Here is a 14,575-nt window from a genome sequence, read left to right on the forward strand (position 1 = left end):
TAATATGGACTTCATTTAATGGTGCTTGTGACTGAATACAGAGACAACCCATTGAAAGAACAAAGCCGTTGTTGTATTTAAATGGTATGTAGTCCGGACACTGATGCAGGAGGCTGAATGTCTAGAGTTATTGAATGATGGTGCATGGTTTCAAGGCTGAGCATTTATCACAGGACAAGGATTGAGTAAAAACAAGGTCGTGATACAACATGCAGAAACTTCAGGGCTAGAATTAAAACATAATGCCAAATAGAATACCAGAATACAAAATTTGCTATTCTGCCCCAAATTGCTCAAAATCTGGTAATAATTTTATACTCTCTGTTAGCGTCCAGAAGAAGAAAGAAAGAAAAAGAATTTGCATATATGTAGCACCTTTCACGTTCTTAGGACATCTCAGAACACTTCTGCAGTGCAGTAATTTTGTTATGTAGGCAAATGTAGCAGCCAATTTGCACAATGCTAGGTCCCTCATGCAGCAATGTAATGAATGTCTAGTTTAATGAAATACTGGCTGTGAGATAACTGTTGGCCAGGGCACAAGGAGCAGAATCTTACAGATACCACCGAGGCGGGCTATGACAGCGGGTCTAGGAGGAAGATAAGACAGCAGGGCATTCGGTCAGCAGGCCCATCTTGCTGGAGATGGGTTGGAAGCGGCAACAGCTACCCGCCTGACAGCAGTGAAGAGCCAATTTGAATATGTAAGTGCCCATCTGTGGGCAGATTGGGGACACCACTGGATGGATCGCTGCTGAGACCACAGCCCCGGCAGGTACCTGGAAGCGGCTTGTTGGCAGCTGCCTGTGGGACCCATGAGGCCTCCTATAGTTAACCCTTCCCCACCTGAGCTGCAGGTATCAGAGGGTCTGGCTGCGGTCGCAAGGCATCCTATGCAGGGGTTTCCCCTCCACAGTGGTGGCCTGGCAGCTGTGACCACAGTTTATATTTTTAAAATGGAAACGTCTTCAGAGGATGCCTCTAGATGGAGGGACCCTCGTGGTCGCCCTCCTACAGTGGCAGGACTCATCTCTGCTGGTGGAGCTGCCGTGCCTCCAAGGCTGCAGGCCTTCTGAGTGGGCCTGCAGCCTCAGGAGCCCAGCTGCCATCCTTAAATAGATGGCAGACGCGGAGGTGACCAACTATGAGGCAGTTTCCTTTAAGATTGTACTGGTGAGTGCTCCCTCAGTATCGATTGTGCGCTCAAGTTCTGGAGTGGGGCTTAAATCTACAAACTTCTGACTGAGGGTCACACTTGGCCATGTTTATAGATAACACTAGGAACAGGAGTAGGCCATTCAGCCCCTCAAGCCAGTTCTACCATTCTGTTACATCATGGCTGATCTGTACCTCATCTCCATTTACCTGCCTTGCTCCATATCCCCTGATACACTTACCAAATGAAAATCTACCAACTCAATCATGAAAGCTCCAATTGACCCAGCATCCACAGCATTTTGCTAGAGAATATTCCAAATTTCCATGACTTTTTGTGTGAAAGAGTGTTTCCTGATTATACTCCTGAATGGTTTAGCTTCAACTTTAAAATGATGGTGCTTTCTTCTAAATTCTCCCAACAGATAAAATAGTTTCTCTGTAGCTGCCCTCTTCAATTCCTTTGATAATTCCTTTATAATTTTTTTTATGCTGTAAGTTGTTATGATCTGGAATGTACATGAAAGCAGATTCAATAGTCAGTTTCAAAAGGGAATTGGATATATACTTAAAAGGAGAAATTTGCAGGGCTATGGTGGAAGAGCTGGGCAGTGGGACTAATTGGATAGCTCTTTCAAAGTGCTGGCTCAGACACAATGGCTTGAATGGCCTCTTCCATTCTGTATGATTCTATGATTCTAAATCTTGGTATCCCCTGAAGACCAATATATGCTTCCTGAGATAAAAGCACAAAATGCTGGAAAAACTCAGCAGGTCTGGCAGCATCTATGGAGAGAGAAAAACAGAGTTAACATTTCTGGTCTGCTTTTCCTCACTCTACAGATGCTGCCAGACCTGCTCAGTGTTCCCAGCATTTTCTGTTTTTATTTCAGATTTCCAGCATCTGCAGTGTCCAAATCAGGATACAGTACCCCTGAAATAAAATCAAAGAAATGCTGGAACCATTCAGCAGGTCTGGCAGCATCTGTAAAAAGAGAAGCAGAGTTAACGTTTCGGGTCAGTGACCCTTCTTCGGAACTGACAAATATTAGAAAAGTCACAGGTTATAAGCAAGTGAGGCGGGGGTGGGGCAAGAGATAACAAAGGAGGTCTAGATTGGACCAGGCCACATAGCTGACCAAAAGGTCACGGAGCAAAGGCAAACAATATGTTAATGGTGTGTTGAAAGACAAAGCATTAGTACAGATTAGGTGTTAATACACTGAATATTGAACAGCAGCAAGTGCAAACCTGAAAAAAAACAGTGGGTAAGCAAACTGAACAAACTAAGATGAAATGAAATAAATGCAAAAAAATATTGTAAAAAAGAATGTAAAAAAAAAAGGAAGAAAAAATAACTAAAAATGAAAGTAAAATGGGGGGCTGTCATGCTCTGAAATTATTGAACTCAATGTTCAGTCCGGCAGGCTGTAGTGTGCCTAATCGGTAGATAAGATGCTGTTCCTCGAGCTTGCGTTGATGTTCACTGGAACGCTGCAGCAATCCCAGGACAGAGATGTGAGCATGAGAGCAGGGGGGAGTGTTGAAATGGCAAGCAACCGGAAGCTCAGGGTCCTGCTTGCGGACTGAGCGGAGATGTTCCGCAAAGCGGTCACCCAGTCTGCGCTTGGTCTCCCCAATGTAGAGGAGACCACACTGTGAGCAGCGAATACAGTATACTACATTGAAAGAAGTACAAGTAAATCGCTGCTTCACCTGAAAGGAATGTTTGGGGCCTGGGATAGTGAGGAGAGAGGAGGTAAATGGGCAGGTATTACACCTCCTGCAATTGCAGGGGAAGGTGCCATGGGACGGGGACGAGGTGGTGGGGGTAATGGAAGAGTGGACCAGGGTGTCGCGGAGGGAACGATCCCTTCGGAATGCTGACAGGGGAAGGGAGGGGAAGATGCGACTGGTAGTGGCATCACGCTGGAGGTGGCGGAAATGGCGGAGGATGATCCTTTGGATATGGAGGCTGATGGGGTGAAAAGTGAGGACAAGGGGAACCCTGTCACGGTTCTGGGAGGGAGGGGAAGGGGTGAGGGTAGAGGTGCGGGGAATGGGCCGGACACGGTTGAGGGCCCTGTCAACCACAGTGGGGGGAAAATCCTCGGTTGAGGAAAAAGGAGGTCATATCAGAAGCACCGTCATGGAAGGTAGCATCATCAGAGCAGATGCGTCGGAGACGGAGAAACTGGGAGAATGGAATGGTGTCCTTACAGGAGGTAGGGTGTGAAGAAGTGTAGTCGAGGTAGCTGTGGGAGTCGGTGGGCATATAATGGATATTAGTAGACAACCTATCCCCAGAGATGGAGACAGAGAAGTCGAGGAAGGGAAGGGAAGTGTCAGAGATGGACCATGTAAAGGTGAGAGAAGGGTGGAAATTGGAAGCAAAGTTGATAAAGTTTTCCAGTTCGGGGCGGGAGCAGCAAACGGCACCGATACAGTCATCAATGTACCGGAAAAAGAGTTGGGGGAGGGGGCCTGAGTAGGACTGGAACAAAGAATGCTCGACATATCCCACAAAATGACAGGCATAACTAGGACCCATGCGGGTACCTATAGCAACACCTTTTACTTGAAGGAAGTGCGTAGAGTTGAAGGAGAAGTTGTTCAATGTGAGAACAATTTCAGCCAGGCGGAGGAGGGTGGTGGTGGATGGGGACTGGTTGGGCCTCTGTTCCAGGAAGAAGAGGAGAGCCCTCAAACCATCCTGGTGGGGGATGGAGGTGTAGAGCGATTGGACGTCCATAGTGAAGAGGAGGCGGTTGGGACCAGGAAACTGGAAATTGTCAAAATGACGTAGGGCGTCAGAAGAGTCACGGATGTAGGTGGGAAGAGACTGGACCAGCGGAGAAAAGATAGAGTCTAGATAGGAAGAAATAAGTTCTGTGGGGCAGGAGCAGGCTGACACAATGGGTCTGCCGGGACAGTCCCGTTTGTGGATTTTGGGAAGGAGGTAGAAGCGGGCTGTCCGGGGTTGTGGGACTATGAGGTTGGAAACTGTAGAGGGAAGATCTCCAGAGGAGATGAGGTCAGTGACAGTCCTTTGGACGGTGGCATGATGTTCGGTGGTGGGGTCATGGTCCAGAGGGAGTTAGGAAGAAGTGTCCGTGAGTTGGCGTTGAGCTTCTGCAAGGTAGAGGTCGGTACGCCATACAACAACAGCACCACCCTTGTCTGCAGGTTTGATGACCATGTCGGGGTTAGACCTCAGAGAACGGAGTAGAGAATGAGGAAATGGCGGCAAGACTAAACAATTACTTTGTGTCTGGCTTCATGGCGGAAGACAGACAATCTCCCAGAAATACTAGGGAATCAAGGGACTTGTAAAAATAAGGAACTGAAAGTAATTAGTATCAATAAAGAGGTAGTACTCGAAAAATTAATTGGATTGAAAGTTGATAAATCCCCTGGACCAGATGAGCTACATCCCAGAGTATTGAAGGAGGTGGCTATAGAGGTTGTGGATGCATTGGTGGCTATCTTTCAAAATTCTATAGATTCTGGAAGGATTGCTGCAGACTGGAAAGTAGCAAATGTAACCCCACTATTTAAGAAGGGAGCAAGAGAGAAAAGGGAGAACTACAGACCTGTTAGTTTAATGTCAGTAGTAAGGAAAATGTTAGAATCTATTACAAAGGATGAGATAACTGGACACTTGGAAAATAATGACACTATTGGGCAGAGTCAACATGGATTTGTGAAGGGGAAATCATGTTTGAAAAACCTGTTAGAATTTTTTGAGGATGTTACTTGTAGCATAGCTAAAGGCGAACCAGTGGATATGGTGTATTTGGATTTTCAGGAGGCTTTTAACCTCCCACACAGGAGGTTAGTGAACAAAATTGGAGTGCATGGGATTGGGGGTAATATACTGTAATGGATTGAGAATTGGTTAACAGACAGAAATTAGAGAGTAGGAATAAATGGGTCATTCTCAGGATGGCGGACTGTTTACAATCTATATAAATGATTTGGATATGGGGACCAATTGTAATATTTCCAAATTTGTGGATGACACAAAACTAGGAGGGAATATAAGTTGTGAGGAGGATGCATGCAGGCTTCAAGGGGATTTGGGCAGGCGAAGTGAATGGGCAAGAATATGGCAGATGGAACATAATGTGAATAAGTGTGAGGTGATCCACTTTGATAGAAAAAAACAGAAAGGCTGAGTATTCCTTAAATGATGAGAGGTTGGGAAGTGTTGATGTCCGAAGAGACCTGGGTGTCTTTGTTCATGAGTCTTTAAAAGCTAGTATGCAGGTGCAGCAAGCAATTAAGAAGGCAAATGGTATGTTGGCCTTCATTGCAAGGGGATTTGAATACAGGAGTAAAGATGTATTGCTTCAATTGGATAAAGCTTTGGTGAGACCGCACCTGGAGTATGGTGTACATTTTTGGTCTCCTTATGCAAGGAAGGTACACTTGCAATAGAGGGAGTGATATGGAGGTTCACCAGACTAATCCCTGGGATTGTGGGATTGTCTTTTGAGGAGAGATTGAGGAAACTGAATCTATATTCTCGAGAGTTTCGAAGAATGAGAGGTGATCTCATTGAAACTTACAAAATTCTTACAGGGCGTGACAGGGTAGATGTGGATAGGATGTTTCCTCTGGCGAGAATAAGGGGACACAGTCTCAGAATAAGGGACAGACCATTTAAGACTTTTTAAAAATTCATTCATGGGATGTGGGCGTCGCTGGCCAGGCCAGCATTTATTGCCCATCCCTAATTGCTCTTGAGAAGGTGGTGGTGAGCTGCCTTCTTGAACCGCTGCAGTCCATTTGGGGTAGGTAGACCCACAGTGCTGTTAGGAAGGGAGTTCCAGGATTTTGACCCAGCGACAGTGAAGGAACGGCAATATAGTTCCCAGTCAAGATGGTGTGTGACTTGAAGGGGAACTTGCAGATGGCGGTGTTCCCATGTATTTGCTGCCCTTGTCCTTCTTGTTGGTAGAGGTCGCGGGTTTGGAAGCTGCTGTCTAAGGAGGCTTGGTGCATTGCTGCAGTGCCTCTTGTAGATGGTACACACTGCAGCCACTGTGCGTCGGTGGTGGAGGGAGTGAATGTTTGTAGATGGGGTGCCAATCAAGCGGGCTGCTTTGTACTGGATGGTGTCGAGCTTCTTGAGTGTTGTTGGAGCTGCACCCATCCAGGCAAGTGGAGAGTATTCCATCACACTCCTGACTTGTGCCTTGTAGATGGTGGACAGGCTTTGGGGAGTCAGGAGGTGAGTTACTCACCTCGGGATTCCTAGCCTCTGACCTGCTCTTGTAGCCACGGTATTTATATGGCTACTCCAGTTCAGTTTCTGGTCAATGGTAACCCCTAGGCTGTTGATAGTGGGGGATTCAGCGATGGTAATGCCGTTGAATGTCAAGGGGAGATGGTTAGATTCTCTCTTGTTGGAGATGGTCATTGCCTGGCACTTGTGTGGCGCGAATGTTACTTGCCACTTATCAGCCCAAGCCTGGATATTGTCCAGGTCTTGCTGCATTTCTACACGGACTGCTTCAGTATCTGAGGAGTCATGAATGGTGCTGAACATTGTGCAATCATCAGCGAACATCCCCACTTCTGACCTTATGATTGAAGGAAGGTCATTGATGAAGCAGCTGAAGATGGTTGGGCCTAGGACACTACCCTGATGAACTCCTGCAGTGATGTCCTGGAGCTCAGATGATTGACCTCCAACAACCACAACCATCTTCCTTTGCACTAGGTATGACTAGCCAGCGGAGGGTTTTCCTCCTGATTCCCATTGACCTCAGTTTTGCTAGGGCTCCTTGATGCCATACTCGGTCAAATGCTGCCTTGATGTCAAGGGCAGTCACTCTCACCTCACCTCTTGAGCTCAGCTCTTTTGTCCATGTTTGAACAAAGGCTGTAATGAGGTCAGGAGCTGAGTGGCTTGGGCGGAACCCAAACTGAGCGTCACTGAGCAGGTTGTTGCTAAGCAAGTGCCGCTTGATGGCATTGTTGATGACACCTTCCATCACTTCACTGATGATTGAGAGTAGACTGATGGGGCGGTAATTGGCCGGGTTGGACTTGTCCTGCTTTTTGTGTACAGGACAAACCTGGGCAATTTTCCACATTGCAGGGTAGGTGCCAGTGTTGTAGCTGTACTGGAACAGCTTGGCCAGGGATTGCGGCAAGTTCTGGAGCACAGGTCTTCAGTACTATTGCCGGAATATTGTCAGGGCCCATAGCTTTTGCAGTATCCAGTGCCTTCAGTCGTTTCTTGATATCACGCAGAGTGAATCAAATTGGCTGAAGTCTGGCATCTGTGATGCTGGGGACTTCAGGAGGAGGCCGAGATTGATCATCAACTCGGCACTTCTGGCTGAAGATTGTTGCAAATGCTTCAGCCTTATCTTTCGCACTGATGTGCTGGGCTCTCCCATCATTGAGGATGGGGATATTTGTGGAGCCACCTCCTCCAGTTAGTTGTTTAATTGTCCACCACCATTCACGGCTGGATGTGGCAGGACTGCAGAGCTAAGATCTGATCCGTTGGTTATGGGATTGCTTCGCTCTGTCTCTCGCATGCTACTTACGCAGTTTGGCACGCAAGTAGTCCTGGGTTGTAGCTTCACCAGGCTGACATCTCATTTTGAGGTATGCCTGGTGCTGCTCCTGGCATGCCCTCCTGCACTCTTCATTGAACCAGGGTTGGTCTCCTGGCTTGATGGTAATGGTAGAGTAGGGGATATGCCGGGCCATGAGATTACAGATTGTGGTTGAGTACAATTCTGCTGCTGCTGATGGCCCACAGCGCCTCATGGATGCCCAGTTTTGCATTGCTAGATCTGTTCGAAATCTATCCCATTTAGCACGGTGATAGTGCCACACAACACGATGGACGGTATCCTCAATGTGAAGGCGGGACTTCGTCTCCACAAGTACTGTGCGGTGGTCACCCCTACCAAAATTGTCATGGACAGAAGCATCTGCGGCAGGCAGATTGGTGAGGACGAGGTCATGTATGTTTTTCCCTCGTGTTGGTTCCCCCACCACCTGCCGCAGACCCAGTCTAGCAGCTATGTACTTTAGGACTCGGCCAGCTCGGTCAGTTACCGAGCCACTCTTGGTGATGGACATTGAAGTCCCCCACCCAGAGTACATTTTGTGCCCTTGCCACCCTCAGTGCTTCCTCCAAGTGATGTTCAACATGGAGTAGTACTGAGTCATCAGCTGAGGGAGGGCGGTAGGTGGTAATCAGTAGGAGGTTACCTTGCCCATGTTTGACCTGATGCCATGAGACTTCATGGGGTCCGGAGTCGATGTTGAGGACTCCCAGGGCAACTCCCTACCTACTGTATACCACTGTGCCACCACCTCTGCTGGGTCTGTCCTGCCGGTGGGACAGAACATACCCGGGGATGGTGATGGCAGTGTCTGGGACATTGTCTGTAAGGTATGATTCCTTGAGTATGACTATGTCAGGCTGTTGCTTGACTAGTCTGTGGGACAGCTCTCCCAACTTTGGCTCAAGCCTCCCAAGTAAGGAGGACTTTGCAGGGCTGACAGGGCTGGGTTTGCCGTTGTCGTTTCCGGTGCCAAGGTCGATGCCGGGTGTTCCGTCCGGTTTTATTCATTTTTATAGACTTTGTTTTTTATAGACTGCGATGAGGAATTTCTTTACTCAGAGGATAGTGAATCTGTGGAATTGTCTACCCCAGGGGGCTGTGGAAACTCAGTCATTGAGCATGTTCAAGACAGAAATCGATAGATTTCTAAATACTAATGACATCAAGAGCTATGGGGAAAATGGCGTAGAGGTAGATGATCAGCCATGATCTGTTTGAAGGACAGAGCAGTCTCGTTGGGCCGAATGGCCTACTCCTGCTCCTATTTCCTATGATCCTATGAAGCTCATACACCAGTCAAAGGGACAGCCATATTACTTTGCTTCTCCACAGTTCCAAGTCTCTCCCAGGAGGAAAATATTCCAATTTGTCTTTCTTGGATCCAAAGTAGATGACCTCACTCTTCTTCACATTGCACTGCACCTACCAAATATTTTTCCATCCATCTTGTCTGTCTTTGTATCAGTGGGAAAGCCAATGGAGGCGATGGTGGGGTCATTTTAAGAACATCTAACGTGACCTTGCAGGCCTCCCTCCATTTCACTACCAGGTACCTCTGCCACTCATATAATAAAAGCAAAATACTGCGGATGCTGGAAATCTGAAGTAAAAACAGAAAGTGCTGGAAAAACTCAGCAGATCTGGCAGCATCTCTCTCCACAGATGCTGCCAGACCTGCAGAGTTTTTCCAGCACTTTCCATTTTTACCTCTGCCACTCATCTCCGGCTCCAGGCTCAGCCAGCAAGTCTGTGGCTCATCCTGCCAACTTGGCCAAATCTCAAATTCAAACCCTTCAGTTGACCAAACCAGCTGTGCCACTGCTGTGTCATGATTTCTGCCAGGCAGCTGGACACAGACCTGCTGTGATTCCACACTAGCTGAACATTGAGGGAGTAGAATCCCTTTCTATTTAGGAAAGTGCCAGACTGGTGATGGAAAGCAAGCAAGCCTGCAATGTGAGTAGCACCTAGTCATCTCTTGCTCTGCTTCACTCTGTCCATGCGGTAGGCGATGTGGATACTCCTCCTCGCATAGACAGCTTCAGTGACCTCCCTAATACTGCAGTGGATATCCCTGCTTTCTTCTGTCTTCTTTACTGCAGCCCCCCTCCTCCAGTCCCAAAGGCAACCCCTACCAGTTCATGCATGATTGCACTAAAACTGTTTTAAAACAGTCAAGCACCAACAAAAATTTCTTCTCAGCAGTGAGAGACCAGTTCTCTAAGTTGTTGGACAGACCACAAAATGCCCAGAACTTAAGAACATAAGAACATAAGAAATAGGAGCAGTAGACCAATATGGCCACTCAAGCCAACTCTGTCATTCAATACGATCATGGAAGATCTTCAGCCTCAACGCCACTCTCCTGCCTGCTCCCCATATCCCTTGATTCTCTGAGAGACCAAAAATCTGTCTATCTGAGCCGTAAATGTACTCAACGATGGAGCATCCACAACCTTCGGGGGTGGAGAATTCCAAAGATTCTCAACCCTCTGAGTGAAGAAATTTCTCCTCATCTCAGTCCTAAATGATTAACCCCTTATCCTGAGGCTGTGCCCCCGTGTTCTAGATTCCCCAGCCAGGGGAAACAACCTCTCAGTGTCTACCCTGTCAAGCCCCTTTAGAATCTTGTATGTTTCAATGAGATCACCTCTCATTCTTCTAAGCTCCAGAGAGTATAGACACAGTTTACTCAGCCTCTCATCCATAGGACAACCCTGTCATCCTAGGAACCAATCTAGTAAACCTTTGCTGCACCACCTGCAAACAATAATATTCTTCCTAATTGCTTGCCTGCCGGTGGGACAGGACATACCCGGGGATGGTGATGGCAGTGTCTGGGACATTGTCTGTAAGGTATGATTCCGTGAGTATGACTATGTCAGGCTGTTGCTTGACTAGTCTGTGGGACAGCTCTCCCAACTTTGGCACAAGCCCCCAGATGTTAGTAAGGAGGACTTTGCAGGGTTGAATACAAATGCAAGTTCTTTCTTTCTGTTAATACAAGTAAATTATATTGGCTAGACATTGGACAGCACACATCCATTAATCTCCTTGACATAGCCCAGTATATTTTTAAACAATATCCTTGAGTTTTAAAAGCATGTTGATGAAATTTAAACATGTTACATTAGGTCTGCCTTTGTTCCCTGAGCCAGACATGGCTCCTTTTTTGGGCACTGAAATTATTCCAGTTGTCAAATACAAAACCATCTATTTCTAGCGCTCCTGACAATATTGATTTTCTCAAAGAGAAATGTACCCTTCCTCAACCATGTGAGGCAGAATATAAAACAGCATTGGATGATCAGTGAAATCAAAACCAGCCTCTTAGGCAAAGTAGCTGGCATGAAACATGTGTAAATGTGCATTCATGTATTGAATATACTGAACAGGGATGTGTACCTGCTGGGTTTGCTGTAGTTACCATCCTTTATGAAGTGTCCAGTAAATGAGAATTCCTGTAGCCTGGGCCTGTTCTGAGTGAGTAGATAGATACTGATCAAAGCACAATCTGTAAAGGTTTCAGATTAATGATTAAAATAGAAGCTGGTGAAAAAACTAGTCTAACCTTTCTGTCTTTAATTTTCTTTAGGGTGACGTGGATCTCAATAGGGGATTTGTGGAAGATTCAATTCTGAACCATATTAATTACAGGTAATACTACCTAAGTGAGTAAACTGTTGCCACAAAACATAAGGAGTATAGTGTTCACTGAATGGAGCTTACACTGATTAAATGCTTGATGAGTGGCTTCCACTGATGCACCGATACTTCAATCTTTACAATACATACAGACTGGAAAACAGGAATAGGCAGAAAATGGGGAACATGAAAGAAGATATATCAATGAGCTTAATTTATAAGAATGCTGGGCATATTACAAATAAGATACTAAATCTGTTGCTGTAGTGATATTTGTCAATTATAATGTAATGGTATGAGTATAAAATGGTTAAGTCCAGGTGATAGAAATAAGTTTAACCTTCAAGGTTATAGGATGCTCAGAAAAGACAGAATGGATAGAAAAGGAGGTAAGAACAAAAAGAACAAAAAACAGTACAGCACAGGAACAGGCCATTCGGCCCTCCAATACTGCGCCGATCATGTTGCCTGTCTAAACTAAAACCTTCTGCACTTCCGGGGTCCATATCCCTCTATTCCCATCCTATTCATGTATTTGTCAAGATGCCTCTTAAACTTCGCTATCATACCTGCTTCCACCACCTCCTCCGGCAGCAAGTTCCAGGCACTCACCACCCTCTGTGTAAAAAACTTGCCTCGCACATCCCCTCTAAACTTTGCCCCTCGCACCTTAAACCTATGTCCCCTTAACTGACTCTTCCACCCTGGGAAAAAGCTTCTGACTATCCACTCTGTCCATGCCACTCATAACTTTGTAAACCTCTATCATGTCGCCTCTCCACCTCCGTCGTTCCAGTGAAAACAATCTGAGTTTATCAAACCTCTCCTCATAGCTAATACCCTCCAGACCAGGCAACATCCTGGTAAACCTCTTCTGTACCCTCTCTAAAGCCTCCACATCCTTCTGTTAGTGTGGCGACCAGAATTGTACGCAATATTCCAAGTGTGGCCTAACTAAAGATCTGTACAGCTGCAGCATGCCTTGCCAATTTTTATGCTCTATGCCTCAACCGATAAAGGCAAGCATGCCGTATGCCTTCTCAACTACCTTATCCACCTGCGTTGCCACTTTCAGTGACCTGTGGACCTGTACGCCCAGATCGCTTTGCCTGTCAATACTCCTAAGGGTTCTGCCATTTACTGTATACTTCCCACCCGTATTGGACCTTCCAAAATGCATTACCTCACATTTGTCCGGATTAAACTCCATCTGCCATTTCTCCGCCCAAGTCTCCAACCGATCTATATCCTGCTGTATCCTCTGACAATCCTCATCACTATCCGCAACTCCACCAACCTTTGTGTCGTCCGCAAACTTACTAATCAGACCAGCTACATTTTCATCCAAATCATTTATATATACTACAAACAGCAAAGGTCCCAGCACTAATCCCCGAGGAACACCACTAGTCACAGCCCTCCATTCAGAAAAGCACCCTTCCACTGCTACCCTCTGTCTTCTATGACCGAGCCAGTTCTGTATCCATCTTGCCAGCTCACCTCTGATCCTGTGTGACTTCACCTTTTGTACTAGTCTGCCATGAGGGACCTTGTCAAAGGCTTTACTGAAATAGTGTAGTGTAGCCCTTTCTCTCTCTCTGCTCACCAAAACAAGCAGGCCTGGTTGGAGATAACAAAATAGGTCAGTAACCATGGGGTTGTCCCTCGTACCTGGTTGCAGTGTCAAAAGAGGATCAGTGACCTGATGCATTCGGGCAAGGTGACTGCCTTGCATAACATTAAGATTGCAGCCTTAAATGTGACCGAAGATGAATATGAGATTGGAGAAGGGGGGTCCACCCAATTAGTGAAGCTACCCATGCATCAGCATTGGCTGTCAGATGCATGTTATCCTCTCTGTGGAGGGCACAGATAAGGCAAAGTGACTCCTGCACAGCCAGTGCTAATTGGCCATATGCAGGAGGCATACCTGAGGTACCATGTTGGGCAGTCAGGCTGCCACCAATATAGGAGTCGTGCATCCCTTTGATGGGTGAATAACAATGGGAATTTATGTGAACCACAGAACCATAGAAAAGTTACGACAGAGAAAGAGGCCATTCAGCCCATCATGTCTGTGCCAGCTGAAAAAAACTAGATGCCTAATCTAATTCTACCTTCGAGTACCTGGTCCATAGCCTTGCAGGTTACAGCACTTCAGGTGCAGGTCCAGGTACCTTTCAAATGAGTTGAGGGTTTCTGCCTCACCACCGATCCAGGCAGTGAATTCCAGACACCCACCACCCTCTGGGTGAAAAAGCTTTTCCTCATGTTCCCTCTAATCCTTCTACCAATCACCTTAAATCTGTGCCCCCTGGTAATTGATCTTTCTGTGAGTGAAAACAGGTCCTTTCTGTTTACTCTATCTCGGCCCCTCATAATTTTGTCCACCTCCATTAAGTCACCCCTCAGCCTCCTCTGTTCTAGGGAAAACAACCTTGACCTATCCAATCTCATAGCTACAATTTTCAAGCCCTGGCAACATCCTTGTAAATCTCCTCTGTACTCTCTCCAGAGCAATTACATCCTTCTTGTAATGTGGAGACCAGAACCAGAACGCAATATTCCAGAGGTGGCGTAACCAGCATTTTATACAGTTCTGGCATTGCATCCCTGCTTTTGTATTCAATACCTCGGCCAATTAAGGAAAGCATTCTATACGTCTTCTTCACCGCTTTATCGACCTGTCCTGACACTTCAGGAACCATTGGACATGCACTCCAAGGTCTCTCACTTACTCTACCCCTCTCAATATCCTCCCATTTATTGTGTATTCCCTTGCTTTGTTTGCCCTCCCCAAATGCATTACCTCATGTTTCTCCGCATTGAATTCCATTTGCCACTTTTCCGCCCACTCAACCAAACCATTGATATCATTCTGGAGTCTACAGCTATCCTCTTCATATCAACTACACAGCCAATTTTTGTGTCATCTGCAAATTTCCCAATCATGCCTCCAAAATTTAAGTCCAAATCATTAATATATACAACAAACAGCAAGGAACCCAACACTGAACCCTGTGGAATGCCACTGGAAACCGCCTTCCATTCGCAAAAACATCTGTTGACCATCACCCTTTGTTTCCTGTCACTGAGCCACTTTTGAATCCAACTCGCCACATTCCCTTGAATCCCATGGGCTTTTACTTTTCTGACCAGTCTGCCATTTGGGACCT

Source organism: Heterodontus francisci, chromosome 2 (assembly GCF_036365525.1).
Source record: "Heterodontus francisci isolate sHetFra1 chromosome 2, sHetFra1.hap1, whole genome shotgun sequence".
NCBI lineage: Eukaryota > Metazoa > Chordata > Chondrichthyes > Heterodontiformes > Heterodontidae > Heterodontus > Heterodontus francisci.